The 27927-nt window shown below is 47.2% G+C and overlaps 1 protein-coding gene and 1 long non-coding RNA gene across 2 annotated transcripts in view; both read right to left on the minus strand.

The window, feature by feature from the left end:
• LOC310769239 overlaps positions 1 to 27927 on the minus strand; it is a 526120-nt gene that overhangs the window by 203442 nt on the left and 294751 nt on the right. The gene's annotated exons all lie outside the window — the stretch shown is intronic.
• FOXO6 (forkhead box O6) overlaps positions 1 to 27927 on the minus strand; it is a 119272-nt gene that overhangs the window by 40340 nt on the left and 51005 nt on the right. The gene's annotated exons all lie outside the window — the stretch shown is intronic.

The following is a 27927-nucleotide window of genomic DNA, read 5'->3' on the forward strand; positions in this document are numbered from 1 at the left end:
AAAGGTCCCTTCCATCAGAAAAGCCAGATGGCTATATGGACTACGGAGCTGGAAAAGGTTCTCCAACCCTAGCTTAGACCCTGACAAGAGAGTTTTGCCACCCACGGCTGCTGCTGTCATCACAGAATGGCGACACGGCAATTTCCAAGGGGCCAGTGAGGTCCAGGAACCAGCGAGCCATACGGATCTGAAATGAACAGCCAATTCTTTTGGCTGCAGACCAAGTGAAATACGAATTGGCCAACAGTGTCAGTAGTTAATGTGCCCCAGAAGAAGGCAGGGGCTTCCCAGTGCAGGGACCTACACAACATGGGCAAAAAGCAGCAGAAACGTTTGCGGGTCATGCTGCATAACAGAGAAGAAGTGGGCATTTTCAGTCGCGGCAGTGGGGGGGGGCGGAATAGCTCGAGAGGTTTCAGCTCAGCCTTAGCTGCTCAGACTTCAAGGGCCATTGCCGCGGCTCATCTCGGAGTCATGTGTGTGCAACTCACACAACACACACTCAGCAGTTGTGGTGCATTCCTTTGGAGTGCAGTCAATGGCCCAAGCACACCCAGTGCTCACAACAGCCTTGGATGGAACTTCAACATTCTGCCTCATTCTTTGCCCCAACTGCTAGAAGAGTTTGGAGTTTGGATTTGATATCCCGCTTTATCACTACCCGAAGGAGTCTCAAAGCAGCTAACATTCTCCTTTTCCTTCCTCCCCCACAACAAACACTCTGTGAGGTGAGTGAGGCTGAGAGACTTCAGAGAAGTGTGACTAGCCCAGGGTCACCCAGCAGCTGCATGTGGAGGAGCGGAGACGCGAACCCGGTTCACCAGATTACGAGTCCACTGCTCTTAACCACTACACCACACTGGCTCTCTTACCACACTGGCTCTGCTAAAGGGGAAAATGTGAAAAAATAAATACTGTGTGCAAAAGGCATCAACCTGCTTAGTTTATCTGGATTGCTGTTTTTTTTTAATTGCACAGTATTTGTCATTACAGTGGTGCCTCGCAGGACGAAATTAATTCGTTCCGCGAGTCTTTCCGTCTTGCGCGGTTTTTCGTCTTGCGAAGCACGGTCCGTCACAACTGCACCTCTTCAAGCGGCTTTAAGAAAAAAGGAAACAAACTCAAGCCCATAGGGAAAATCGTCTTGCGAAGCAACTCAAAAAACGAAAAACTCTTTCGTCTTGCGCGGTTTTTCGTCTTCCGAGGCATTCGTCTTGCGAGGTACCACTGTATTATTATTATTCAGTTTGACACAGAGTATAATGCACAACGCAGCTGAATATCCCATGTTCATGCTGCCCACAAGCCAAGAGGGTCCCTTTGGTTGAAGGCTGTCTTTCGGTAGAGCCCATTATGATTACCCATCCTCCTTACAGTCACATCTGCATCCAGGTTTTCACGGCACAGCAGCAAGTAAGTGCTGTGAGGAAAGGCTGTCATATTTGGGAATTTGTAGCCGAGAGAAAAGGTAAAGAGGTGACACTACAGAAGTGCGTGCACAATTATGCACCGCATGAAGAAAGCGGCTAGAGAAAAGCTTTTCTCCGTCTCTCGGAACGCTAGAACTCATGGACTTCCTACAAAGCTGAATGTTGGGAGACTCAGGCCAGACGAAAGGAAGTGCTTCCTGCAGGGCCTAGTTAAACGATGGAACCTGCTCTCACAAGAGGCAGAAGCTTAGATGGTCTCAAAGAGGACTGCAGAAATTCATGCAGGGTAAGCCTACCATCAGGGCCAGGGCCTTCTCAGTGATGGCTCCGACCTGGTGGAATGCTCTGTCCCATGAGACCAGGGCCCTGCAGGATTTAACTTCCTTCCACAGGGCCTGTAAGACAGAGCTATTCCACCTGGCTTTCAATCTGAACTTAGCCTGATCTTTTATTCCCCTTCCTTCCTTCCCTCCTCCTCCCCTTTTTAAGAAGATTACCTGCTCTGGGATCCCACAGATAATTCTCCCCTGGTCTCCTCGCTGGCCCAAAGAGGACTAATTTAGCCAGCTAGCCCTAATGTTTATTGGATGGATTTCCCCCTAAACTGATTTTGGAATTCTGAATTTATTGTTATTCACGTTTTATACTGCATTTTATGCTGTTTATTGTTGCATCAATTAAGTGTTTTAAATTTGTTGCCCTGAGCCCAGGTTTTCTGAACTGGGAAGGGCGGGGTATATAAAAAAAAAAATTATTTATCATTTATTTACCAGTGGCTACTAGCCACAATGACTCCGAGGCACTGATGCTTCTGAATACCAGTTGCTGGACGCCACAGGAGGAAAGAGGGCTCTTGTGCTCCGGTCCTGCTTGCAGGTTTCCCAAAGGCATCTGGTTGGCCACTGCAAGAGCAGGATGCTGGACTAGATGGGCCACTGGCCTGATCCAGGTGATTCATCCCTGGAGGTGTTGAGGTCCAGGGAACAGCAACAAGGATGCCCTGGCCTGGCTCCCTCTAGCTGCTGGGAAGCGTCAGAACCGATGGCTTCCTCCACTCCTCTGGAAAGTGCTCCACTTTCCTCTCTCGTCTCGCAGGAGCTCCGACATTCGGGGAGCCTCGGCGGCCGACTTCTGTGAGGCTGCAGTATTTTAATTGGCAAACGTGCTCTGCCTCTGTTTTCCCCCCTGGGCTCTTTGGGCAACGGGAGCAGTGAGAGGCAGAGAAATCCTCCCAGCAGTCACCATGACAAGGGTGAAGTCTCCCAGAGCGCTGCGGCAAAGGAGTTAACAGCAGCACCCGTGGGGAGGGGGGGCAGGAGGAAGGCCAGGTGTTTCCCTGTGGACAGTGCATTAGCACCATGGCAACGGACCTCCGCGCTCCAAGCCCTCACCAGCAGATGAATGGTTGGCAGTAATGTAACAGACAGCAAAACCAAAGCCCCATGATCTGCCCAAAGTTTTCAAGGTACCCTACATTTTGGAGGGAGGGGACTAAAAAAATAATCCAGCAGCTTTTCCAGTTTCACGAAGCAGTAGCTTTCAGGCAAGGACTTGCCCCTCTCCCCCAGCTGCTGCATGAGACCCACATTTTGCTATAGGCACTTTGCTGTTTCTGCCTCTCTTTGCTAACCTGTTTTCACCTCACCTCTTTCCATACTCCCCAACATCCTGCATTAAGAACGTCACAGCCCTGCTATATCAGCCCAAAGGCCCATGCAGCCCAGCAATGGGTTCTCACAGTGCAAGAAGGACCTGAGAGCCAGTGTGGTGTAGTGGTTAAGAGCGATAAACTCGCAATCTGGTGAACCGGGTTTGCGTCTCCGCTCCTCCACATGCAGCTGCTGGGTGACCTTGGGCTAGTCACACTTCTCTGAAGTCTTTCAGCCCCACTCACCTCACAGAGTGTTTGTTGTGGGGGAGGAAGGGAAAGGAGAATGTTAGCCGCTTTAAGACTCCTTCGAGTAGTGATAAAGCGGGATATCAAATCCAAACTCTTCTTCTTCTTCTTCTTCTGAGTGCCACGGCAATCTCCCACTTGTGATTCCCAGCTACTTCTATTCAGAGCTATGCCACCTCTGTCCTTATCCTTTCTCTTCTAAGGAAACTCTAAGAAGAAAAGGGTGGTTGTGTCCACAGCGCTACCTGCCTTGAATTGGCCCATCACACAATAGTTGAGTTACCAGTTTTAGAACAATGGCTTTGACCAAGTGTGGGCAGATTTCGGTCTGGCAGGATTTACTTTGCTGCTGTTGTTTCGCTAGCAGGATGAGGTCTACTGACCAGAGCCAAGTGCAAAATAGTTTCTTATGGGAAGGGGAGCCAGTGCAAAGTGGGGTCCAGGGGGGTAGAGCAAATGTCCTACTGTGCCCCATGAACCATTTATAGAGCTACATATAAACATATAAACACACATCTACATTCAAGTTGCTACAGATGAAGGAATCTAATAGCCCGGTTTAGGGTGAAGGAGAAGCTCTTTTGTTGGTACAGTGGTACCTCGGGTTACATACGCTTCAGGTTACATACACTTCAGGTTACAGACTCCGCTAACCCAGAAATAGTGCTTCAGGTTAAGAACTTTGCTTCAGGATGAGAACAGAAATCATGCTCCGGTGGCAGAGCAGCAGGAGGCCCCATTAGCTAAATTGGTGCTTCAGATTAAGAACAGTTTCAGGTTAAGTACGGACCTCCGGAACGAATTAAGTACTTAACCCGAGGTACCACTGTACTGGTATAGGTAAACAGTTGGTAGTTAGAAACCTTTGCTGATCTACTTAAAATCAGCCAGCAACCTGCCAGTAGAGCCCAATCTACGTTATGCCTGTCCCTGTGGAAGACATTTAAGCCTGAGATGCCTCATGTCCTTCTTCCAAGGCAACACTAAAAGCTTGGTTCTTATATATGGCCAGTTAGAAAAGTGCTATAGCTCAGTGGCTGAGCACATGCTCTGCATGCAGAATCTCCTGCATTAAATCCCCATAATTTCCAGGTAGGGCTCGGAAACACCTCTACCTGGGACTCTGGAGAGCCACTGCCAGTCAGTGTGGGCAATACTAAGCTAGATAGGCCTGTGTGTGAGGCCGCTTTCTATGAAAGTGAGGTAGCAGTTCTTTGTGGTTTCCATGAATGTATTTTGGGGGAGGCAGCTCAAGCTTTCCTGGATCTAGCAAAGCTCTGCACAGCATTTTGCCCAAATTTTGTTCAGGAATAAATCAAGCTCTAAGTATTTCTAGCAACTTGTATGACTCCCCTCCTGATATCTGTAACTTGTCCTGGTTTCCTTGTGTTTTTCTTGGGGGCTTTTTTGAGAGCTAAACCAAGTGCCTCCTAATATAGTTACTTTTCTCTCTCTTTTCCCTGCAGAGTCCCTTAGCTGTTGCAAAACATTTCACAACTCCCGTCATTCTGGACATTGTCCCACCCTTCCTCCCCCACATTTGCAAGTGCTTTTTTAATCGTTTAAATCTGATTTGCGTACGCCCACCCGCTCTCCAGTCTTCTTGACTTTGTTATCTTCTGTTCTGCTAGCACCCGCCTATTTTGCAATCCCACAGAGCTATCTTTTCAAGCCCCCCCCCCTTCTTCTCCTTCTTCTTTTCAATTTTGCACACCCCAGCAAAGTTAGTAGTGTCTGAGAAAGGCAGATGTCTAGCTGTGCACAAATTTAGCATGGTTAAAAAAAGACGGTTGCAAAATAAGTGTACAGAAGAGTCCCACAATCAGAAGGAGCATAGGAATTAAATATGTTTTTGCAGAGAGGGCGAAATAAGCAAGACTCACGAGTTAGCACGAGGAGTGCTTAGCTCAGTGGCTGAGTGCATGATGCACAGGCAAAAGGTCCCAGCTTCTATCTCCCGGTGAAAAAAGAACGGCTAGCAGGTGATAGGTTGGACCTGTCTCAACCCGAGATCTTGGAGAGACCACAATGCATCAAAGCAAGCAGAACTGGATGAGATGGATACATAGTCAGATAAAACAGTTTCCTATCTTCCGAATCTATGCAAAAGCCTTTGACTTTGACTGTGTCAACCACAGCAAACTATGGCAAGTTCTTAAAGAAATGGGAGTGCCTGATCACCTCATCTGTCTCCTGAGAAATCTCTAGGTGGGACAAGAAGCTACAGTTAGAACTGGATATGGAACAACTGATTGGTTCAAAATTGGGAAAGGAGTACGACAAGGCTGTATATTGTCTCCCTGGTTATTTAACTTATATGCAGAATTCATCATGCGAAAGGCTGGGCTGGATGAATCCCTAGCCGGAATTAAGATTGCTGGAAGAAATATCAACAACCTCAGATATGCAGATGACACAACCTTGATGGCAGAAAGTGAGGAGGAATTAAAGAACCTTTTATTGAGGGTAAAAGAGGAGAGCGCAAAATATGGTCTGAAGCTCAACATCAAAAAAACGAAGATCATGGCCACTGGTCCCATCACCTCCTGGCAAATAGAAGGAGAAGAAATGGAGGCAGTGAGAGATTTTACTTTCTTGGGCTCCATGATCACTGCAGATGGTGACAGCAGCCACGAAATTAAGAGACGCCTGCTTCTTGGGAGGAAAGCAATGACCAACCTAGACAGCATCTTAAAAAGTAGAGACATCACCTTGCCAACAAAGGTCCGTATAGTAAAAGCTATGGTTTTCCCAGTAGTGATGTATGGAAGTGAGAGCTGGACCATAAAGAAGGCTGATCGTCAAAGAATTGATGCTTTTGAATTATGGTGCTGGAGGAGACTCTTGAGAGTCCCATGGACTGCAAGAAGATCAAACCTATCCATTCTGAAAGAAATCAGCCCTGAGTGCTCACTGGAAGGACAGATCGTGAAGCTGAGGCTCCAATACTTTGGCCACCTCATGAGAAGAGAAGACACCCTGGAAAAGACCCTGATGTTGGGAAAGATGGAGGGCACAAGGAGAAGGGGACGACAGAGGATGAGATGGTTGGATAGTGTCTTCGAAGCTACAAACATGAGTCTGACCAAACTGCGGGAGGCAGTGGAAGACAGAAGTGCCTGGCGTGCTCTGGTCCATGGGGTCACGAAGAGTCGGACAAGACTAAACGACTAAACAACAACAAAATCTTCCGAATGATACATCATAAAACAAAGTGTTTGTTTTTTAATTATTGCAATGAGAGAAACCAAAGCAAGCTGATAGTTGGTGTCAGTTTTGAGAGACAGCTCTCTGCCCGGCTCATAAACTGCATCCTAAACCTCCCAGTAGGTCCTTCAACTCATGCCACTATATGGTGGACTTTGGCCCTGCAACTTTGGTCACCTGTGCATTGCCAAAAAGAGCCATTGTGGCGCAGTGGTAGGAGTGGTAGGACCTAGGAGACCAGGGTTCAAATTCCTGATCAGCCATAAATCTGAGGATGTGATCTTGGGCCAGTCACGGTCTCTTGGCTAGGCCTACCTCACATGGCTGATGGGAAGATAACATGGCAAGGAAGAGGAACCCTAGATGCTGCCTTGAGCTCCTTGGAGGAAAAGTGGGATATAAATGTGATAGACATGAAAAGGTCAGATGTATGCATAAAATATGCATGTGCATGGGTAACTGCAGGTTTTTCTGGATAGCTGTAAATTTAGAAATAAAATTTCGGTTATTGAAACAGAGATGCAGTGCATCTGACTAGGTGTTTAAAGCAGACATAAGGTAAAGGGACCCCTGACCATTAGGTCCAGTCATGCCCGACTCTGGGGTTGCGGCGCTCATCTCGCTTTACTGGCCGAGGGAGCCAGCGTACAGCTTCCGGGTCATGTGGCCAGCATGACTAAGCCACTTCTGGCAAACCAGAGCAGTGCACGGAAACGCCGTTTAGCTACCCGCCGGAGCGGTACCTATTTATCTACTTGCACTTTGATGTGCTTTTGACCTGCTAGGTTGGCAGGAGCTGGGACCGAGCAATGGGAGCTCACCCCGTCGAGGGGATTCGAACCATTGACCTTCTGATTGGCAAGTCCTAGGCTCTTTGGTTTAACCCACAGCGCCACCCACGTCCCTTAAAGCAGACATAGACAGGACAATAATAAAACCAGCATCAAAATAAGAGCAAAAATAACAGCAGGTCTCTCAAGTGTTTTACATGTTGTATATATGTTCTGAAGGCCTCCCATCGGCAGTATGGTGTTTGTTTGTTTTGGGGGGTGGGTTTGCTTGTTGCTGAGCTCAGGCTACATTTTGAAGGAACCTGAAGAAGCAACCTTACTGAAGCAAAGCCATTCTAGATCTAGCTGGCACCTGGATGAGAAACTCCTCAAAAACTCCACGTATGCTATGCTGCCGCCTGAAGTTTACTGAAGCAAAAGGGAAGAATTGGAATATATGTGCAATGAAACACAGCTGTAGCAGGCCCACAAGATCCTGTAGCGAGCTGCCCTGTTTTGGATCATGCTGAAGTCCTCATTCCAGAATAGCAATTACCACCAGTGCCACATGATCACTCTTGAGTCGAAACAGTTTCCTTTGGGGGCTGAATTTCCCCCAGAGGAGTCGGAGAAGCCCTCGGCTCTCTAATAGGCAGAGTTCTAATTACCCCCCTGTGCTGGTCACCAGAAGCGGTGCAGAACATCTCACCGAGCTAACGTGTAATTTTTGCATGAAATTACAGTATTCTCTCCCCAGGGCTCAATTTCCTCCACCTAGAGTCCTTACAGCATCCCTTCATTAACTCAGCCATGCACCCTTTCCCATGAGGGGCTTGGGCCCTCCCTCTCTGGCACGCCCCCTTTTCCGCAATCCTTGGTGGCTAGGAAGTTGAACATATAGGTGCAGGAGCGACAAAGCCACACAGCCTGGAAGGGGAGTTGTAGGTCCCTTGACACAAAACAGTGGGTAGAAAGTAGTTCTCTTGCTAAGGAGAGGCTGGCGTGAACAGCACAGTAGGTAAGCTACCAAATGCCTTCCACACGAAATGTTGAATGTCTAAAGCAGCCTTAGGCTCCTGTTGTAGAGAATAGGGACTGTGTGGCGCAATGATCAAAGTGCTGCACTACAACCTGGGAGACCAGGGTTCGAATCTCCACTCAGCTCACTGGGCGGCCTTCGGCTAGCCGCTACCTGTCAGTCTAAACTAAACTCACAGGGTTGTTGTGAGGATAAAATAGGGAGGGGGAACTACGTACGCCACCTTGAGCTCCTTGGATGAAAGGTGAGGTATAAATGTTAAGAAAATAATAAGCAAATGAATAAAGAAATAGCTATCCCTGTCAAATCACTCAGTCACTGTTGTGTCTAAAGTGGCCTCCTGAGGATTGCAAAAAAAAAAAAAAAGGAATTGCATCACACGTGAAAGAAGCTGAGTATAAATTTGCTAGTAAATAAAAAGAACTTGTAACCTGCTTCATAAAACAGCGCCTGACAATCTGCCACAAGCCAGTTTTTATTGTGGGATCAGTGCTCTTCAGGCATGCAAGTTAGTTTTTGTTTTTGCAGCATCCACACAATGTCCCTGGCATCAAAATACCAGCCTGTAATTCTTCCCCATTTAATCTGGATTTACCCTTTAGAGAGGTGGTTCAGTAAGTGAAAATTAAAAAAAAGAAAACACACCTGTTGCCATTGACACATTTGTGAATGACCCATTTGCAGATTAAGTCCCTTTTGGGAAGCATCCATTTAAAGTAGAACTGAAGCAGAGAAGTAGCGTTACAATGTCAGGAGCACCCCAAACTGATATTTCAGGGCTCAAACCTGACACCTAGAGGCAGCCCCCAGTAAAGTCACGGGAGCAGGCCCTGGAGATGGAGGTTAATTGGAAGGGGAGGGGAGGTGGGCAACACTCCTGCCCCCGATTGTCTGTGCTATAATTTGCAGCCAGCTCCTGCTGGGCTGAAGCTTGCAAGCTATATGCAACAACCTATCGTCCTCATCATTGGCACTCTTGCCACCACCACCCCCCCCCCCCCGGAGATTCAAGCCCTCCACGTGACAGCTGGAGGGATGAGGCAAACCTGGAGACTTTAGGTCAGACTTGGAAGTCTGGCAAACCTACAGAGAAGAGAGCCTTCAACTGTGTGTAAAGGGGTGATGTTCGGACATTGATCTTTGGTGGCTAGGATGGGGCATTTTAAATAGGGCTGAAAGGCTTAATCAATTAATTAATCCATTTTTAATTATTAAATTTTAAAAATGGACTGTCAGATATGTCTTTGTGTGGAATCTTAATAACTCCACCTGATGCAAGAGACTGCAGCACAATCTGGTGGTTATCTAGCAGGAAATAAGAGCTTGATTGGCTCCTCCTGCTCACCTGACTTTGTGGTTCAAGAATCTTGCTCTACAGAATTTGCCAGCCAGTTCCTTGTCCCTATTTAGGCCACATTATATCTCATCATCATACAGGAAGACGAAATCTGGCACACTTAACAGATCTTCTACAGTTAATATTCGGTGAAATTCAAAATGCCAGGATGAGCGGGGCAAACAGATCCATGGAATTATTTATAATGTTCCAGAAACTCAGAGTGTGCAGGCCTCCAATTTTGTGGAGATAATTGGTTTTTAACAGATTTCTTCTCAAGCCACATGTGGCCATGCAGAGCATAAGTTCCACCGTATAATATCTCCAAGATTTTAAAGTTCCTAAATGTTAGAGGAATTTTACCTTCGGAAGCCCCAAACATTTAAGGGGAGGGGAGCATTCTCAGAAAAAAACAGAGGAATGATTACACACACACAGGAACACACAATGTGCATTATATTCAATGGTGGTATTTCAAAATTGCAAAAGCGCAATAACTGTGTCAAACAACTGTGCAGAAAAATGAACTGTTTTCAAAAAAATCCATACATTGTGCTTAAAAAAAACCAACTCACTTGCACGGAAATGTAACATTTTGGAAAGTCTCTTGAGCCCTTCCTTTTTGAAATTCAGATTATGGTACAAATCAGGGCTCAAAGAGATTATGTGTGGGTATCTCCCTCCAAGGCAAAAGGAGGAACGCAGGATTCAAGGAGGGTTCAGTCTGCCCTCAGTCTTCCACCATTGCTTTTTCCTCTCATTGTGGCTTGACCACAAGAGGACAACAGAGCTTTTTTTTCTTTCTAAAGATGAGAATCTATAGTACGTAGCAGCTTCTTAAAAGCTGTGAAATTTAACATCATGGCAGGTTGCAGGAAACGGGTCCAAAAAATGCCCTGGAATGCATCAACCCACAGGACAAATATTCAGTGGGAACAAGTCTTGCCCATGCAGATGGGTTAGATCAGACTCCGAAAGGTTTCCTGCCCATGGTTTCTAGGACTCGAAATCAGAATGCCCATTAAGACAGCTTTCCCCAATCTGGTGTCCTCCAGGTGTTTTGGACTACAACTTCCATCAGACCTGAGGCAGCATGGCCAATGCTCAGGGATTATGGGAGCTGTAGTTTAACCACATCTAAAGCCAACATGGCTGGGCTGGCAGGGGACGATGGGAGTTGCTGGCCAAAATTTCCGGAGGGTGTGCCAAGTTGGGGAACGCTGCGTTAAGACAACAGCAATCCAGAATCTTTTAGATTGGACAAGGATAAAAAAGGAAAGGAGGGGAGGGGAGGACCCTGCCCTTAGCTAAGTCATGATAATAGATATTTAATACGGAGGTATATTTTTCTAGGAGCTTTTGACCGTTAGACATCCTGTGAAGCTGTTCAAACTGACTCCGTTTGCCCACTTGGGAACAAACGGCCTCAACTTGTACTGTTACATTGGCCTCCATAATGGTAAACAGAGATCTGAAGGGTTGGCTTTAAAAAAATAATGCTTTTTTATTTATTTTTTTAAAAAAAACAAAAACCCTTGCATCTCTAAATACATTCTCTTCTCCACTCCTTCTTCCTCTAAGCGTGCTGGAGGCAGAGACAGAAATACCACAGTCCTGCAGAGAAAGCTATTTGCTCACAAAGAGAAGGTTCACAGCCATTCCCCCGGGAGTCTGTTCCAGCAGAATTCCGGTCCAAAGGAACTTTGGGGAGCAGCCAGTCATTGGACGCTAACGTGGACCAAATCCTTTTGAGGATGGGCCAGCTTTTATTTTCCATTCCATGATCTTCAGCGCAGCTGGAGCGTTTCCAGCCCCCCCCCCCCCGGAAACTAGGCACTAGGCCACACAGAAGGTCATGAACGTCTCCTGAGGGCCTGCAGAGGGGATGCCGCTGCCTGCACACATGGCATGGGCCCTCCGCTCTGCACGTGTGCAGAGCCTCCGATACTACGATGGCATGCAAAGCTCAAGCACACAGAGCAGCAAAGCACCCGGCCACCTATCCTGACTGCCCTATTGTGTTCCTTTGGGTCAGCGCAGAGTGGGAAAGCAATGCATTTTTTAAAAAGGTGGTAGCTCTGACAAAATGTTGTGGTGTGTATCTACACCTCCTGAGAACGATGAGAACCCTAGCTTGGGGTTCCAGACAGCCCTGCACAAAGGTATATTTGACAGTCCTTTTTAATTTTTTAAAAATTGATTAAGTAAACACACCAGGTTGGGGAGGGGATCTTTTTCAGCCCAAGGGCTGTGTGCCAGTTGTGACCAGAGGCAAGAATATCCTATTCTTCTTCAATAAAAGAGAAAAAGGGAGACCAGATCATGGCAAAGGTATCCTTTTCGGGGATGCTTTTGATTAGACACCAGTTGTATGCGAGGCGTTCTGATAGAGCAACGCTCCAGACCCAAGTGTCTATTGGTATATAGACGTTTCCTTCCATCGTTCGACAACAACTAGTCTAACTGCAGTGAACAGGAAGGAAATTAATTCTTTAGATTTAAGGGTGGAGTCAAATCTAACAATAATAAGGCAAGTGCTGAATTAGGAGGGAGAGATTGTTTTGGAGGTGAGATTAAAAACTTTTCCCCAAAAGGCATGGACCATGGTACACTCCCACCAAACATGAAAATAGGAACCTCGTTCTCTGAACCTTTATGCAAATCTGGCCACAGAGGCTATTATTGTGAGCTTTCTAAGGGAAGATGAACAATTTGTGCTATTTCTTTCCACTGCTAAGTGAATATCTGACTCGGCAGTTGAGTCTCTCCTCCCCCCCCCCCAACAAAGTCCGGCACCCTACATGGTTGCCTGGGTCATAAAGGTAAAGGCAAAGGTACCCCTGCCCGTACGAGCCAGTCTTGACAGACTCTAGGGTTGTGCACTCATCTCACTCTAGAGGCCCGGAGCCAGCGCTGTCCGCAGACACTTCCGGGTCACGTGGCCAGCGTGACGAAGCTGCTCCAGCGAACCGGCACCAGAGCAGCACATGGAAACGCCGTTTACCTTCCCGCTATAAAGCGGTACCTATTTATCTACTTGCACTTAAGAGTGCTTTCGAACTGCTAGGTGGGCAGGAGCTGGGACAGAACGACATACCTCTTCTTAAATCTGGCCCTTAAATCTGAAAAGAGAGAGAGCGCAGAAAATGCACCAACAGGTGGTGCTGTTACATGTTTGGAAATCTTACAACAGAATGTGCCATAGATGTGACTTTTCCAGCAACAATTCAGTTACTTAAAAGGGTATTGGGCTCATTACTGAATTAAGCACACAAGGCTGGAAGCAGTAGCTATGCAATTTTCCCATTTCATTTCTACACTTCTTCTGAATGGTAGGAGCTGCCCCAAGTTGGAGCTTCCCTGGAAAACCAGAAATATTATCTTCTCTGGGCTATTGCAATCAGAGACTTTGCCTTCTGGCATATTTTTTCTTTCCTTCCTTTTTGTTAAAAACACACACATACACACACCCTGAATGCTTGCAAGTCCCCCTTTCAATGTGACAGCACTCATTCACAGACTTCCATTTGTAGTTGCATAATAGCGGGTGGACAACGCTTGCTCCAGAACTCTTAATGATTGCTCCTAAGAATTTCATGGGGATGTTAAGTAGCATCAGAGGCAGTATAGTGCCCTGCGGCACTCCGAAGCTCAAGCTCCAGGAAGCCAAGAAGCAATTATTCAATGCTACTTCCTGGAACTGTCCTTGGAGATAGGACTGGGACCACTGCAGAACAATACCCTCCATACCCATCCTCCCAGTCCAGAAGATGACCATGATCAATGGTAACAAAAGCTGATGAGAGATCTAATAAGAGCAAGAGGGTTGCATTCCCCGTGTCGCTTTCCTGATAGAGGTAATCCATCATGGCAGCCAAGGTGGATTCAGTCCCCAACCCAGGTCTGAACCTAGATTGGAACAGATCTAGAAAACTACTTTGCTCTAAGAATGCCTACAGCTGCATGACCCACTCAAGTACCCTGCCCAAAAAGAAGGCATTTGCAACAGGGTGGTAGTTGTAATGTACCAGTGTGTCTAAGGTGGGGGGGGGGTTTCAGGAGGGCCTGCACTATTACTCCTTCAAGGTGGCCAGCACCACCCCATCAAACGAAGACACATTGACCATGCCCTGAACGCATCCAGTCATACCCACCCACCCCCAGCTAGCTTTAATCAGCCATTAAGGGCAAGAATCCAGAGGGGAAATTGCTGAAGACATGCTCACAAGCACTCTTGTCAGTGTCAACTGGTTGTTAATACATTAATACTGAAACTGATCCCACCAAACAAGACTTGATAGGGCATTGGAAACCTCACCTGGGACTGTTTCAGCTGTGGCATCTACCTCACTACAGTGGTACCTCAGGTGTCCAGCAAGCTATCTGAGACATCCCAGGCTGTGTATGGGAAGCCCATCGCGAGGAAAGTTGTGGGGATGGGGTGAAGGTGGCAGCCAAAGCATACATATACAGTGGTACCTTGGGTTACAGACACTTCAAGTTACAGACTCCACTAACCCAGAAATAGTACCTTGGGTTAAGAACTTTGCTTCAGGATGAGAACAGAAATCGTGCAGCGGCAGCGGGAGGCCACATTAGCTAAAGTGGTACCTCAGGTTAAGAACAGTTTCAGGTTAAGAACAGACCTCCAGAACGAATTAAGTTCATAACCCGAAATACCACTGTGCAGGTAGCCAAAATGAACTGAACGTCTTCTTGGTGAGCAGCTGAGCAGAACACTCTATTCATTTTTCCTTATACAGTAAGTAGAATATAAGTAGAATGATAACTTTTTAAAAAATAAAAAAGCCTGAAAATCCATGGAGGCGGGAGTCTGGAATAACTCCATAGATCCCCCGTGGTTACAGCCTTGTTCCTGTGACAAGTGAAGTCATGGCTGAGACTGCCCATCCCCAGTTGGGAGAGTGTGCATGCAGGGACATGTCACCATAGTTGATAGTAACTGCTCTCCCTGTCTGGCACTTAGGCTGCCGTCCCTTTAAGGCTGCCTTGTCATCACTTCCTGGGCTGTTCAGGGCTGACCCACTGACAGGCTCTTCTCCAGGCTGCCAAGACAAAGGAAGAAGGAGCCAAGCACAGAGCTGTGATGAGCACAGACGTGTGGTGGCATTGTGCCCTCTTGAGAACACTGCATTCCGAAGGCATGTAGCCCCATAGGCCAAAGACACATGAGCCACACAATGTCATTGTTAGCACTTATCCACATAAAGTCTCTCTCTCTCTCTCTTTCTCTCTCTCTTCCCCCTCCTTAGTTTTCTGAAATTGCTCCAGTTCTCTGGTTATAAACACATGTAGGGATGGAGCAGAAGCTCAGTTCAGTTTGCATTTAAGTTGCAGCCTTTCCCCAATGGCAGCTCCCAGCTCAGCCAGAACTGCAGGACACCCATAGCCAGTATCCAGGGCACTCGGGTCCTGCCAACTACCAGAGTATGCCACAGGCTGAATGCCAACATCAGGCCTGAGCGTGTGGGCTCTGCAGCTGGGCCCTTCAAACATTGCTTTTTTGAAAATCAATTGGAAGAGTGGTAAACACTCACAAGCAGTGTTATGCCACTGTACCTCCCCCACCACCACCGCCCCCTTTCTTTCCTTCTTTGCCGGGGAGGGGCAGTAATTTCTACGTATGTGCCCTCAGTGCTCTAAGGGCAAGTAGCTGCCACATGAGCTAAGCGAGGGAGGCCTGCCACATCCTTGGCTGTGAGATCTGTTCTGTCATACACACACCCGTCCTGGCTTTCCTGGGAAATCGAGGCACAAACAAGGGAGGGCAGCACACTCTGAGTCACAGGCTCAGCCCACAGCCTGGCAAATATCCTGGTACATTCCAAGAGAGAGGGGGAGAAAGCGGGGAGAGGCTTCCCCCCCCCCCCACTATTTCCTGCTAGCCTGAAGAGACATCTCCCAAGCTCACGCCCTCTGAAGGCAGCTCTTCAGTGGGGCAGTGGAGAGTATAAAGCAACTAGGGTGAAGGAGAGGGATCCATGAGAGCCTCTGCCCAAAGTGTGCTTGAGGACTGAACAAATAGGTGGAAAGGAGATCAAAGTGACCTGTAATGGCCTGGGCCTCGGGCTCGAACTCAGAACCAGAGGAGTCTCAGTCCACACTGGATCATCTGCCTCAGGGGGCATTGGAACCAAGTCTGGGGCCTGATTCTGAAGAGCCCCAGTCTGCACAGGTTCCCCTGCAACAAGCATAAGCTGGGCCGAGTCAGGGGCCTGAGCCTACCCTGGATCCAGATGTGGGGATTACCTCGTTGCCTTCAGCTGGGCAATCACTCACAGCTACTCCACTACCAGCTGGGTTAGGAGAGGCTGAGGCGGCCTCTGGGTCTAGTAACCCACCAACGTCTCCCAAGCTGCAGAGGCTTAGGTCTGAGAGAAGGAGAGACCTGAGTACTCGCAGGAGGAGTGCTCGCCTTTGGGCTGGACAGGGAGGTGAGTCACTGGGGGATCAGGACCAGCCGTTACCCTGCCAGAGATAAAAGGCTGTCGGATCCTGCCCCAGGTTGCGGGAGCAACATTGTTGTTTGCTAGAACCTGCCTGTGACCCTGTGCCTGACCTAGCCTGGATTCCTGCCTTGACCCTGTCAGACTGACCCTTCGTGGAACCCTTGGATTCGGGACCGGACCTGGACCAGTCAGGGTTTACCCCCTTGCTCAGGTTTACCCCCGGCCCAGCACATGACCCATGGGCAGGCCACTTCTTCTTAGATTAGAACTCAAGAGACATCCAACCAAGCTGAGCGTTGGGATATTTGAGACGGACAGAGGACAATACTATTTCACACAGTGCACAGTTAAACTATGGAATGAACCCCCACAGGGAAGAGTGATGCCCACTAACTTGGATGGCTGTGAAAGAGGATTAGACAAAATCATGGAGGGTAAGGCTACGTGTGGCTTCGAACAGCGATGCCTCCACAGTTGAAGGCAGGGGTGCTTCTGAATCCCAGTTGCTGGAATTGGCAGGAGGGGAGAGCGCTCTTGTTCTCAGGTCCTGCTGGTGGGTTTCCCATCGGTCACTGAAAAAACAGAGTGCTGGACTGGATAGGCCACTGGCCTGATCCAGCAAGCTCTTCTTATGAGGCAACAAGACATGTCGCTGCCTGTGGTGAATTACAAAATGGTGCCTACTCCATCCCATGCACAGAAGCCAACCAGGCTGGCAGCAGAATCTTATTTTGATACTGGCGACAAGACAGCCCCCCTCCATTGCACCTGAGATCAGCAAACTGCCCATGGCCTGCTCCTCAACGTTTGCCGCCTGAAGCATCCATCTGCCTCATGGTAGAGCTGGCCCTACAATAGCCTGACTCAATATAAGGCAATTGTGTAGTGAGTGGATTCTCACCACCACCACCCCCCAAAAAAGGCCAAGACTTACACTGCAGTAATGTTAAAATTAGCAGGCTGCTTCTTATCAGGAGCCTATGGTGCAAATCATAAGGATGCTCCTTATGAAATCACAAGGGATCTTCTAATAATGCCAATCACTTTGCAAACACTCTTGTCAAGACTTAATATGCAGAATGTTTGGATATGAATGACAGGGCCAGCCCAAGATATTTTGCTGTCTGGGGCAAAAGACAGTATGACACTCATATGCAAAAGCCAAACAGACTAGAATGGGATGGTGGGCCATTTTGTCTCTGAATCTTACTTTGACAGTGGGACAGAGTCTTCTGCTGGGTACAGGCTGTGTTAAGGAATGCACAACAGGCCACGTGGCACACAGCTCTGTCTACTCCCTGCCCTCAGCATCTGCAGCCTAAGGCAGCTGCCTCACTCTGCCTCATGGTAGGGCCAGCCCAGGAAAGGGCAGAGAGATTGGGGGGGGGGACTACAGGACTGTAGAACTAGGATGAACAGGAGGGAAGTGGTTCACAGATAGAGAAGACTAAAAGATTGGGGGGAAGCTTAGAATCACACTCACCATCATTTGGGCACTTCCAGTATAAAATTCTGCTGGAACTCACAGCAGAATGAGGTGGGATGGGAATGTGGTGGTGGAGTGGTGAATAAATTGCATCACTTCAGACTTGGAAGAGGCCATTTTTTAAAGCCCCTGCTATATTAAAAAAAAAATAGGCAGAAAGAAAAGAAACTCATCCTAGATGCTAGTTGAAATCTAGCCTGCATAGAAGATAGAACTTTCCTTCCTGATGAGCTAGTTTTGTTTTGTTTTTTGTTTTTGTTTTTTTTTTACTTGCAGAGAAATCTGATGCAGGGGAGGACTGGAAAACATGACACCCACACCTGCAGTCTGGAACAGTACGGTCTTCCCAGCCACCTCAGGATCCTAACCACCTCTGTCTAGTCCAGGTTGGTAAATCAACACCGCAAAAAAAATGAGTTATGGGTGTGATGACTGCCGTCTCCTTTGCTGCCACCTACATCCCCAATGTCTGTGTGTTGCCTGCATCTGACACTGCCTATGGAGGGAGGGAAGTCCAGGCTGGTCTAGACTAAGCCGAAGGAGTCTGGAGCATGGCCAATGACTAGCTGCCTTCCTTAGGGGTGGAATTCAGGAAAGCCCCTTGTAGCACAGCAAAGCATGGACGGCGATGAGCCATCACCAGACATTCCCCCAAAGCTGCGCTTCAGTCTCGCCTCCGTCCCCAGCAGCCAGGCAGCTGTGCAAAGCTGGAGCAACTAAATACAGCTGTCTGAGGAATTAATTTCCCTTAGCCTGATCATAGGCTGGATTTCAAGCTCCTTGACCTGCATTTGAGTGGCTTGCTTGCCCCGTGGCAAGGAATGTTCCATCCCCATCAGACTGGATAAGAAGGATTTCAGCTCTGCGTGTGTGTGTGTGTGCACCGGGCGCGTATGAGAGAGAAAGACTGTATTAGGAGAAGTCGTAATCATGACTCAGACCTAGCTAGGGCATAGGCTAAACTCTTCAAAATGACCAGCAAATCTACTTACGCAACAAAATAGGCATAAATGCTGCTAACCAGCAGGGCGCTTCTCTTCTTGCCTATGGAGCATCAAAGCCAAAGGAAGGAGGGAAAGGGGCTTCCGTCAAAGCAGGAGGAATTATTTCCAGATCTTTTGTTGGATACAAGACATATGCAGCCCAGGTATTAAGCAACAGGGCCTCACTTGTTATGCAAGTGAAGTGGCTGCTGGGTTATATAGCTGGGCACACATTGCAGGGCTAAAAAGGAAGCAGAATCAGAGGATACTGCTGTGATCATTTCCGTGGTTCCTAATTGTTAGCAAAGTCACTTAAGTAACGCAGACAGAGTCCAGAACGAAGAGAAATCCTAATCACATTTCATTGAGGAAACGGAAGAAAAATAGTGAGAATTTAGAGGAGGAGGAGGAGAGAGAGGGGGGCCTTTTCTCCAGGCCTTGTACTTACAGAAGGAAGACATTCCACCAAACACACAGAGGGCAAATTCCCTCAAAACTACACAGTCAAGCAGAGCAAGTGTTGCCTCAGCAAACGTCATGCCGCTTTTCCTGTTTGCTAAGCAACACCTACTTCCACCCCACCTGCCTTGGCTGACACTAACATTATTAGCCATTACATTACAAACCCTCCTGCTGACCTTCCAACACTAGTAAGACTACACAAACATGGAAATCAACAGCAAACAACATCCAATATGAATATGGTCTGGGTCCTTCCCTTCAGCCCATCTGCCCTCTTTTTAAAGCCATTTAAGGTGGTGTGTCCATCAGTACATATTGCGGGAGCAAGTTCTGTAGTTTGGCTGCATGAAGATGTTTATTTTATTTATTTTTTGTCTGTCGTGAATGTTCAGATTCATTGAAAGGGCTTGAATTCTAGCATTAGGAGAAAGGGAGAAAAACCTCCACTTTCTGCACACCATGCAAAATTTTTCACACCTCTATCATGTCACCTCTTACTTGCCTCTTCTCTAAACTAAAATAAACTTCAAATAGAGTAACCTTTCCACATAGTGGAAAGTTGTTCCATCCCCTTGATCGGTTTGGATGATCTTTTCTGAACCCTTTCCAACTCCACAATAGGCAACAGAACCATAATCAGCGTTCCAAGCTTAGTCTCATAGTGGCATTATGACTTTTGCAGCAACATTGCCACCATGGCCAACCCCTACCACAGCTGCTATTTAAAATACACAATTCAAAACCAGATATAGTAAATGCACACATGCATTGAAGTCTCGGGAAGAGGAATAGATTATCTATATATTTAAATAAGAAGTGGAGGAAGAGAAAGAATATAAAAGCAGTTTCCCCTGCTCTGAAATATCATTTGGTTTTAATTTAATATTTCTTAATAATATTTCATATTTTATCTGTATTAAATGGAAAAATAAAAAAGCTAGTGTGGTAGATAGAGTGTCTGACTAGAACCTTGGAGACCAGGGTTCAAATCCTTACTCAGCCATGAAGCTCAATGGGTAGCCTCTCACCAAAACCTACCTCACAAGGTTGTTGTGGGGATTAAATTAGGAGGGGGAGAACCATGTACACCACTTTGAGCTCCTTAGAGGAAATGGTGGGCTATAAATGCAATCACTCAATCAATTGAAATATATAAATAAATATAAATAAAATAAATGTATGTGAATATTGGCAACCACTAATGATTTACATTGAATTGTATTGTTTTCACTATGCAATTTATACTTTAAAAATACTTCTCTAATCATTTGATAACCAATATTGTATAATATGTAACTTGCATTAAAAAAAAATCCATACATGCATGCAATATATCCTTGGTTTTGGTCCTATGTGGTGGAATTCCCTCCCCAAATAGCTCCACTTGGAACCTTCATTATGTAGTTTCCGTCATATGCTGAAGACAGACCTCTTTACCCTGGCGTTTGACATCTCAGATGTATATATTTTGGTGTGTTTTAAACTGTTTAAAATATTTTATTTTTAAATTGCTGCAAAAAAATATGCCTGGGGCCTTTTGGTGAAGGTTGGATAAGAAACTGAATATAACAACAACAACAACAACAACAACAACAACAACAACAACAACAACAATAATATAGCAACAACACTCCAACCACCCAACACCACACTGGCTTGCAACTGACCTAACTTATGGGAAGATACACTAGAGGGAGGAGCTAGCCAACCAGTTTTCTCCAGCCTGTTAGGTGGATGGTGTCATCTGAGGTCTTCTGAGGTCTTTGGTTTCAAGACGGAAATGATAAAAGTTCCCTGATTATGCCCCACCTGCTTACAGCTCACATTGCCACAGGGGCCCACACCTTTCTACACACACACACACACACACACACACACACACACAGAGCCCTGGAAACTTCCAACTGCAGCAGCCTTAACTGTGTGCTGTGGGATGGTATGATGGAGAGAGACAGGCAGTGACCTTAGCAGGGTGACTGCACAATCAATTCATATAATTATTAAATCATACAGTGGCACCTTTTCCTTGTACAAAGCAAACCATACATATGCATATAATGGGATGCCAAATCCAGCTCCTCCCCACCCTCCCTACCTGCCAGAACTCGGCTTCCGGATTCTGCGTTACCCAGGAAACGGCTGGTGACATTGCAACCACCTTAAAACCAAGCAGGGAAATTCTCTGCTTTAGGTGTTAGGGATGCCTTCTACTGTTGCCAGGGAAACACAGAACCCTGAGATAAGGTCCTGGCAGGTTAGGGAAGAGCTGATGTTCAACGTGATATTGTCTCTCTTTGTTTTTAACCTTCCATGAGCCATCTTCTTCTGGGGAAAGTAATGGCAGCCAGATTGCAGCTCATAAGGATTCCTTGTAGCGGGGAGAGCAGGTTGATGCCTCCTCATCCTTTTCCTACACACAACTTATCTCCCGGACAACTTATCCATCACTGGGAGATGCTAGGGTTGCACAGTGGTTCAAAGTTGACTCAGGTGACATTAAAGGGGCATATGAATTATAGCACGGACTTGTAGTACTGGGTTGGGGGTGGGGAGCTCAACATCACACAGCAGCACTTCTGCGGTCTACAGGGGCTCGCTGGTCTTTCAAACACAAGCTAGCCAAATCAGGGGACTATTGGCTTTGAAGGCAAAAAAGAGCATCCAGCCATTGTTGAAGGGAATGCACAACTTAACTTCTAAGCTGTATGCCCCTTTGCAACCATCTCAGACCTGACCCTCACCCAAGATACATGGCAACTATGACTGTGAAAGCAGAAAGCCCCTTCTCTACTTATTTATCCACTCATTTATTGCATTTTTCTCCCGACTTTCCTCCAAGGAGCTCAAGGTGACATACATAGTTGTCTTCCTCCCCCTTTTATATCCTCAGAACCACCCTGCAAGGTAGGTTAGGCTGAGAGGTTGTAACTGGCCCAAGGTTGCCCAGTGAGCTTCGTGGCCGAGTGGATATTTGAACCCGGGTCTCCCAGGTCCTAGTCTGACACTCTAACCACTACACCACACCACCACTGTACGGTGCTTTTTGGGGGGCACCTTCCAATTCCAAGATCCATGTCTCCTTGGGTCCCAAAGGGAAGAAGGGTTTTAGCTCAGGGGTAGAACATCTGCTTAGGGGATGCAGGTGGCGCTGTGGGTTAAACCACAGAGCCTAGGACTTGCCGATCAGAAGGTCGGCGGTTCGAATCCCTGCGACGGGGTGAGCTCCTGTTGCTCGGTCCCAGCTCCTGCCAACCTAGCAGTTCGAAAGCACGTCAAAGTGCAAGTAGATAAATAGGTACTGCTCTGGCGGGAAGGTAAACGGCGTTTCCGTGCGCTGCTCTGGTTTGCCAGAAGTGGCTTAGTCATGCTGGCCACATGACCCGGAAGCTGTACACCGGCTCCCTCGGCCAATAAAGTGAGATGAGCGCCGCAACCCCAGAGTCGGTCACGACTGGACCTAATGGTCAGGGGTCCCTTTACCTTTTAGAACATCTGCTTTGTGTGAAAAAGGCCCCAGCGCAAATCACAGGCATCTCAGGGAGGGCTCAGAAGGTTCCCTGTCTGGAACTCTGGAGAGACACTGCCAGTCAGTGTGGACAGTACTGAGCTGAATGGGCCAAGGGTCTGACTCAGGAAAGGGCAGCTTCCTACGCTTCTGTGAGACAGAGCTTGCAGCTCCATGGAAGAACAGCAGATTCCTTTCTCATTTTCTTCAGCAGCACCAGCTGGGAGGGGATGTGGAGCTTGTGCCCAGAAATACAACAACATGGGCTTAAGCATCACACACACACTGTCCACAACTGCCAGTGTGGCCAACCAGCTGTGTCTGTGGGTGTGCAATGGTGGGACTGGCTTCTGCCTGCAGATGCCGCAGCTGAGCGACCTCGAGAGGGAGGTTTGCAAACTGGGCACAGAGAAAAGCACGGCTAAAGCCAGGAGTGATGAGATGGCAGCCTGACAATTGGGTCACATGGAGCTGGCATTGCTGTGGGCAGCTCCAGAACCAGCTGAGTAACATCACAGAAAAAGATCCCCGGGGAACGACAACTCAGATTCAAGCCCATGTGACATTGGAGCAGCCTCTGGCATTCCAAGAGCAGCTGCTAAAACGGTCCCTTTGGGCTGGGTTAGCAAGAGAGCACCTGTAGGAAGGTCCTGCAAGGTAAAGGAGGCATGTCTATAGCTGCTGCTGCTGCTGCTGTGGTTGTTTCCTCCAGAGGCAGCCCCACTGAGATTGTCTTAACGGAGGCACAATCTAACAGGGCCCCAGAGGAACCGAGCAGCAAAGGCTCAGAAGCTTTAGTGGTAATGGCAAAAGTTACATCATCTGGAGTGCTTTCTGAGTCACTGGCTGGTTATGCGGCGCTGAAAAACTGGGGTGCTCGGTTGCGGCAACAGTCCGTCTACTCATCCACAACTCATCCACAGGCTGCAGATGTGGAAGAGCCCATCCATAGGGTTAGCAACACATGGACTCGCATGTGAACCAGTTGTGAGAATTCCTATTTTGCAGCACTCACATGCATTGAAGGTAGAAAAGGTGAAGACAGGTAGAAAATAGGCAAGCAATGGTGAATTGCATAGAAAAGGCTTGAACATTAAGGTTTTCATTCTGGTTGTACCAGGAACAGAATCACAGAAATGTAAAGTCTGAAGGGATCCCAAGGGTCACCTAGTCCAAGTTCCCTGCAATGCATTGCAGGTAAGCAGGCATTCCTGTGTGTTTGGTTGAATGTCTCCCTGCTATGTACAAGGCCTGAAGGAAGAAGTCAAAAGCTCTCTATTTCTCATAGGAACAGCCTTCGGGATCAGGCCCATGGCCCCTCTAGCCCAGCTTCCTGTTATCACAGTGGCCAACCAGTTGTTGGGAAACCTGCAAGCAGGAACTCCAACAGGTATCACTTTCCATTAGCTTACATTGCATTGCATTTGACCTTTTACCATCCATTCACTCAGTTTGGATATGTCCTTTTGTTTAATGACCCTGAACTATTTAGTATCATTAGCAACCTCCTTAAATTGTTGTTCAGTAGCCAGAAGTTTTTTTTCTCTGTGTGTGAAATAAGTGAAATAGATAACACCCCATTTCCAAGAAGAAACTTCCAGTTCTTGCATACAAACTACCAACCAAATCTGGAAGGAACTTCAGAGTTAATTCTGCTGAAGAAGTATCTGCAAATGTCTGACTCATTTAAGACTATATGGAATCTTTATTCTTCATAATACAGTGGTACCTTGGGTTACAGACACTTCAGGTTACAGACTCTGCTAACCCAGAAATAGTGCTTCAGGTTAAGAACTTTGCTTCAGGATGAGAACAGAAATTGTGCTCCGGCTATTCGGCAGCAGCGGGAGGCCCCATTAGCTAAAGTGGTACCTCAGGTTAAGAACAGTTTCAGGTTAAGAACAGACCTCCAGAACGAATTAAGTTCTTAACCCACTGTAATGGAATTCACGGTGGGGGAACACTTGTATTTTTGCAAATGTTTATTATTTGTAAAGGGAATCTTTGTATGAGTTAATACTACATTAGAAGAATCCCCCTTTGGAGCTGTGTTCCATAAAATTATAGAGTTGGGAGAGACCCTGAGGATCATCTAGTCCAACCCCCAGCAATGCAGAAATATGCAGCTGTCCCACACAGGGATCAAACCTGCAACCTTGGCATTATCAGCACCACGCTCTAACCAACTGTGCTATACAGCAGTCCTCTTTGTTCTTCATGACTGTGATGCTTGATTCTTTAAATTTTCAATTTGTTGCTTGCTTGCGTTTTGTTATCTTTTTATTTTAAAAAATTGATTTGATTTTTTTTTGTTAACAAATCAAGGAAAATAAAAAGATAAATAAATAAAAAGGGCAGGTTCCCCACCCTGCAAAAAAAAAAAGAAAAAAAAGGCAATGCCATTTTCTGCACCAAGCTAGGTGTGCCGTGGACACCTTAGTGACAGCTGACTATTATTCTTTCTCATTTTAATTAAAAGCCACTCTGGCCCAGACAAGAGTCGCCTGCAGTCGGACATCTACTGATGCCCGGGCAACAACACCGGGCTTGCTGCCTGCAATCTGACCTAACGCCTGCCGCTGCCGCCTCCTCCTCCTCTATGCTGACCTAGAACTGACAAAACCCTTGGCCTCCTCCAGCCTCAGGGGGGGCCTGACCGGCTTGAATGGAGCTCATTATGCAGACGATTAGGCATGGCAAGCGAGCGGAGCCCACGCCCCTCCCCCCGGGGGCCGAGGAGCCTCTCCCAGCCGGGGTCAGAGCCGGTCTACCAAGGAGCCAGCTTCCTCCAGGCTCTGCGGCGGAATGTTCCAAACAGAAGCAGCTCCCAATCCAGGCCAGGACACAATGTGCTAAACTCCACTCCCAGTGTGCTGCTGCTGCTGCTGCACCCGGCAGGACTGGCCTCTCTCTCCTCCTTGCGTACAGGGAGAGCAGCCAAAGCTGTCACTCAGAGCTCAGGAAGCTGCCTGGTGTCAGGTCAGGCTGCCTGTCCATCAAACACAGTGTGCTCTCTGCCCTAGTTGACACTAAGGGCTCTCCAGGGTCTGAGGAAGATAGTCGTTCGCACCACCTGCTAGATTGCCGTGCAAAGCTGGTCCATCTTGCCAATTTTGCTTGCTGCACTTCTCGTTTTTCCAGTCTTAAGTTTAAAGCTCCACATTTCCATCTGAATTTGTGATTTATTTAAATTTTTTTTAAAAAAAAATCCCTCGTGAAAATTCATCAGCGTTTTTGTCCTAATTAATAATAATAATAATAATTTTTTATTTGTACCCTGCCCTTCCCAGTTCATAAAACTGGGCTCAGGGTGGCTAACAACAAATTTAAAACACTTAATTGATGCAACAAAAAACAGCATAAAATACAGAATAAAACGTGAATAACAATAAATTCAGAATTCAAAAATCAATTTAGAGGGAAAATCCATCCAATAAACATTAGATGATCACCAGGGCTAGCTGGCTAAATTAGTCCTATTTGGGCCAGCGAGGAGACCAGGGGAGAATTAGCTTTGGGATCCCAGAGCAGGTAATCTCCTAATATGCACCTTTTTGTATGCCCAACGTACACAATTTTGCATAAACACATGCAAAACCCTTTCCCTTATGTAATGCATTTATTTATCTAGGATATTTCCATTAGTATACCTGTTCAATGCACACTTCACCCTGGCATCTGCATCTCTGTTCACGTTATTTGGCTAAACTGAACTGCTCTGGAAAATTCAGAGAAGTGTGAATTTCGGAGGTTCGAGGGCTGTTCCAGAAAGTGTGAATTAGCCCTTTAAATGCAAACTGAATAGAATTTGTCCTCCGTCCCCTATTGGTAGTAGCTCTCCAGGGTTTTAGACGAGAGGTCTTTTCCCAGCCCTACTTGGACTCCTCTCTGTTTCTAAAGCTTTCATTTGAGCTGGCGCCCTTTCAGATCTTGGCACTAAACGAAAATGCCTCCGAGCCTATAAGCAGAGTGCATTTCCCTCGCTGCTGCTTGAAAAGTCATAGCTGCACATCCACTCTCTGGAAAATATGGAGACATCGTTGAGAGGATGCAGGAAGACTTTGAACCCCACCACCCCCTTTTTCGAACATTAGCTGCAGCCCGTGGCTTCTGCCTCTCCCTCAACCCCCCTCTCCCCAAAAACCCAGTTGCCTTGGCCGTCAACATGAGGCAAGAGGAGCTGCTGGAGCTCAGGGCTGCATGCGGCAACAGCTTGCTGCCTGGGGGAAGCATCTGTTACTTTCTAGGAAACATCTCCCTAACAAGTTCACCTTGTGTATCTCTGAATGCCCCAAATAGGAAGCAAGATTCCATGCCCACTGCCCACAAGCAGCGATGGAAGACTATTAGGCAGAGGGGACCAAGTGGTACCCAAAGTGAGGGTATTCCAGAGCCTCGGTCTGGTCATAGAGAAGACTCTCTCACACACATGTTCCAACCAAAGCACACATCTGTGGTTTCAAATATTGTGGGATAGGACATCTCTCTCCTCTTTGCTCCACCTCTCTGCTGCCAGAGTCCTCCCATTTCTGCCTCCATGGCTGCATCACAAAGTCCTCTGCGGCTGCATTTGAGAAGCCCTGGCCGCACTGTGCAAATCTAGAAGTTATTGCATTACCCATCAATTGAAACAGAGCTTTGTGGACAGCTGTATTCAGAAACAAATGCAGAAAGGGAGGAAAGTATAGGGAAGGTATAACTGGTCAGGTGCCAACCTAACCCTAGAATACCCCCATATCACAGTTCCAGAACTGGGGTACATTGCATGTATATGCATGCACACACACACACACACACACACACACACACACACACCACTGCCCACACAGATGAATCTTTGCCCTTCCCAGCCATTGAGGCCCCCAACATTAATTCACATTGTGATTCCTGCACCCCTTCCAATCATGATTGTGTCGAGGACTCTCTTAACTCCAGCAACCCGGAATATTTCCATTTTGCATGACCCAGTAGAATACAAACTAGGAAGCAGTTTTTCTCCTGTAGAAGGAATGACACTCTTTCCCACCCACCCACCCCACTCCTTTAGTTTTTAAGAGTCCGGAAATAATTCATCACTTTCCATTTCTCCAGATCCAGTAGCACTCCAGAGATTTATTCTAAGCCAAGCATCCAGCACTTCAAGAGTTAAGGCCCGAGGCATCATTTCTTTGTCACAAAGGCCCCCTCCTGTTCACTGTGCCTTCTTTTTCTTTTTTCCTCTTTCCTGGAGTGAGGGAGGGGAAGGTTCTTGCCTACATCCGTCTAGCAGCTAAACCCCTGTCGCCATGGGGCATTAGCACCATTACTGCAGCCTGCTCCCCAGAGGAGAATGAGTGGATCAA

The sequence above is a fragment of the Podarcis filfolensis genome (genome assembly GCF_964270895.1).
Source record: "Podarcis filfolensis genome assembly, chromosome: 8".
Taxonomy (NCBI): Eukaryota; Metazoa; Chordata; class Lepidosauria; order Squamata; family Lacertidae; genus Podarcis; species Podarcis filfolensis.